Raw genomic sequence first — 4,044 nt, forward strand, 5'->3', positions numbered from 1 at the left:
CCTGCTGGCTGCAAGTTCCCTGGTATCAGTGGCCTGAGCCTTTGCCGAACTTTGCTGTGACCCTCTTGTGCCTATTTTCAGGGAGGCTGCAAGGCTGGCTGGTGGGGAGGGGCAATGGGGGTTGTGGTGTTAAAGTGCACCATGACGGTGTGGGACAGGCTCCATGGTCCAGCTGCTCTTTTCCTGTCTGTTGTTTTCTTTTGTTCCTGTGTTTGAGCTTCTGGTTGTTATTTGAGTTGTCAGCTTTTTTTGGAGCTGCTTATTCCTGAATTCCTAGGTTGGCCAGAGTGTAATCATTTCCCATCGCTATTCCAATCTGAGTGTATAACAAAACTAATAAATATTTAAACATATTTCTTACAGTGATACTGAGAGGGACTCCCTGAAAGTGAAATTACTTCAGCTACAATGTCACTTCACGTGGAATCTGCAGGTGGAAAATGTTGAGTGGGATGATTTGCAGGAACGACTAAATTATACAATAAAGTCTGATATTGTGAAATATCAAGCCATGCCTTACAATCTACTTGCTTTTGTAAACTGTATGCGAGGCAACTGTGAGGAGTCGTTCAATAATTTATGGGAAGCTGAAGAGATTCTGAGGAAGAATCACAAATTTGAAATTGAAAAATGGATCATCATCACCTATGGAAACTATGCCTGGGTATATTATCACATGGGAGAACTGGCAGAGGCCCAATCCTACCTCGACAAGCTGGAGAGGATCTGTCAACAATTTACTGATGGCTCTCGGTATACAGCACTGATACCTGAAGTATACGGGGAGAAGGGTTGGTCACTGTTGAGATTTGGCAGGAAATATTATGAAGAGGCAAATGAATGTATTGAGAAGGCTCTGGAGGGGGATCCTGATGACATTGAATGGAATGCAGCTTATGCAACTGCTCTGTTTCGACTTAAAGAAACCTTTGGAGACCCACAGCATCCTGAACACTGCAAGGTAGTGAAGCAGTTACACCGCGCGTTAGCACTGAACCCAAATGACTCTTTTGTCAAGATCATGTTGGCTCTAAGACTACAGGAATTCAATCAAACAGATGAATGTTACGGATTACTTGAAGAAGTACTGCTGAAGTCTCCTGATGATCCATATATAATTCAGTATGCAGCCAAAGCTTTAAGAAAACAAGGATTTGTTGAATATTCCTTACAGCTATTGAAAAAGGCACTGAAGGTTAAATCAGCTTCTGCACTCCTTCACCACCAGATCGGCTTATGTTACAAAACTAAGCTGAAAGCACTGCAGAAAACACCTTGTCAATTCTTTGCTCGTGAAGACAGCAGAAAATTGATTGAACTTTGCAAGTACCATTTTCAAACAGCGTTTGATCAGAAACCCTCACTTATTTTTGCAATACTTGATTTGGCGGAAATCCTTGCAAAATGTGGAGAATATTCCAAAGCCGATGATATCTATGCCAACCTACTTAGAAATAAAGATTACAACCTTTTGAATAAACAATTAATACATTGGAACTATGGATCATACCAGCTGTCTGAGAAGGGATCCCAGCTGAATGCCATTCATCATTTCAAGGAATGCTTTAAACTCAAAGTTAACACCTGGAAGAACGAGAAATGCCGCGCAAAATTGAAACAAATTGCTGAAGATCGAATGAATAAGTATTCAAGAGACAGTGTAGCCTTTGGTATATTGGGGCTAATACACCAGGTTGATGGCAAGAAATCAGAAGCCATTGAATTCTTTGAGAAAGCCCTGGAGTGTGATCGTGATAATGAAGAATTTCAAAGTGCTCTACGTGAGCTGCGTCAGGCTACATAGGGCAATATTAAAATGTGTCTCCGATTTACCTGGGAAACTGAATCCCATTTTCAACATGTTGATTTGTAGTAAATAGTTCAAAAATACTCTTAAGGTTAATTGATAGACTTACAATTTGACATTGGGTTATGTTGCTATTCATTTAGCCTCTCATTCTGCATTCACGTTTCCACTTGTTGTGGCTACAGTAATGGTAACCTCAAATTTCTGAATTTATGACAAGGTTTGAACATATAGAGCTAGAAATTCAGTGGCCTGCGCCACCAGTTTGCGGCCAAAGAGGGCTTTTGCGCCACTGTGCAAACCTACCGCGATATTTAGCGGGGCGCTAATGGCGGCGTTAGCCAGTAGCGCTGCGCCGCTACCGATGACGTCATCGGTGTGCGCAGCGCCCCGCTATCGCCCCGCTGGCCATATTTGGTTGTTGCCGCCTCCCCCGCACCGGCCGCAAACAGCGACCGGTACACGGGGCCTACCTGTGCCGGTAGTGGGGCGAGTTAAGGTGGAGGTGCGGCCGGCCGCTTTTTCGGCGGCCGCCTGCCCGCACCTCCTTCCCCGGCCTCCTTCACCACCCCCCCGCGGCATTGCCGGCTGTTTCCAGAGAGCCCAGCACTTCTCCTTGGTGCCGGGCTCATTTGCCGGCACTCGCAAGCGGGGATCGCGCTGTTGCAGGCACCACCTCCCCCTTAAGAATGAGAGGAAGGCCTGCAGTACCGCAGGCTGCCGTGCCGCAGCGGGTGGCGCTGCGGCACTTTACATGCCGATATTCAGTGAAACCCTTGTTTAGCGGCCAGATTCCACTTGGGGCGCTGAAACTGAATTTCCCGCTGGTGCAAGTGGCTCCGCGCGCAGCGGTAATTCCGGCGCCCAGGCGAGCTGGGCGCCCCTAACTGAATTTCTAGGCCATTATTTTATACTGATTCCAATGACTAAAACTGAAATGGACATGGTTGGATCTTTGGTCGATGGTGTGAATGGGCACTATCGAATTAGATGCCCATTATACTCCACACCTGATTTTCCTTTCCATTGTAATCAATAGAAGAGAAAATCGGGCGGGGTGTGTAATGGGCGGCTAATTCGATATCGCCCGGTTTACCCCATCTCTCATAGTTAAAATTACCCATTGTGAGTTTGTATGCCGTCCAAATTTTATAGAAGAAAAGACCAGAGAGCAGTGGTTAGTCAAGGGTTAATTGATTGAGTTGCTTTGTCAGTTTGTGTTGGTTACAGTAAGTCTTTGAACCATTGTTAAAGCAGTTTAGTGACTAATTAGCACCATTGCCCTTTTGTAATCAAGGGTGTTTCTGTGGAAGGGTGAACCTTGTTTGGGCTGTCACTGCTGGTCACATTCTTTCAATGTACTTTGAATAATCGCGTTTCATTTCCTGTTTTAGAAGGTTTGATAATATAGTGTCAGGATTTGCTGTGGATGGAAATTTGTAAATATTTGTGAGGAGCCAAACGTATGCCTGCCACTTGACTCTGTGAAAATTCCTCATTAGCATGTGATAGTATTTCCTCTAACATTGTATTTAATTGTAGAGAACTATTAGACAGGGTTACACCTTTGTTACCAATCAAAACTAGAATGGTTTCTTTAATCGGCAAACCTGGGGAGGTGGGAAGGGGAAGGGAGGGAGGGGGAGGGGGGAAGGGGAAGGGAGGGAGGGGGAGGGGAGGGGGAGCAGGGGAGGGGAGCGGGGAGGGGAGGGGAGAGGGAGCGGGGGGAGGGGATGGGGGAAGGGGAGGGGAGGGGTGGGGTAAGGGGGAGGGGAGGGGGGAGGGGAGGAGTCCCCGAGCCCCGCCCCCCCGATCTCCCGAGGCTCCCCCTCCGATCTGCCGAGGCTCGCCCCCCGCGATCTCCCGAGGCACGCCCACCCCCCGCGATCTCCCAAGGCTCGCCCCCCCTCCCCCACCCCCGTGATCTCCCGAGGCTCGCCCCCCCCCGCCCGCCCCCCGCGATCTCTCGAGGCTCGCCCCCCCCGCGCTCTCCGGAGGCCCGTCCCCCCCCCGCGATCTCCGGAGGCCCGATCTCTGGAGCCCCGTCCCCCGGCCGAGCCGGCTTCAAGAGCAGAGAGACCCCGCCCCCTGCCCGAGCCCCGGTTGCCTTGGCAACCCTCCTCTCCTCTCCGGGCCTGGGCCTGAGCGGCCGATTGTGTGAAGAAAGACCCTCCTCACCTGTCACGGAGTTGAAGTCTCCGAAAGCGGCCACGGTGCCCCGGGCCTCTTCCCCGCGC

The 4,044-nt window shown here is 49.5% G+C and overlaps 1 pseudogene; it reads left to right on the forward strand.

Moving 5' to 3' along the window:
- The first annotated feature begins 418 nt into the window (after window positions 1-418).
- LOC147113608 (interferon-induced protein with tetratricopeptide repeats 5 pseudogene) lies at window positions 419-3,376 on the forward strand (annotated as a pseudogene).
- Window positions 3,377-4,044: the final 668 nt, after the last annotated feature.

Source organism: Somniosus microcephalus, chromosome 8 (genome assembly GCF_052327205.1).
Source record: "Somniosus microcephalus isolate GS21.2 chromosome 8, FLI_Smic_1.0, whole genome shotgun sequence".
Lineage (NCBI taxonomy): Eukaryota > Metazoa > Chordata > Chondrichthyes > Squaliformes > Somniosidae > Somniosus > Somniosus microcephalus.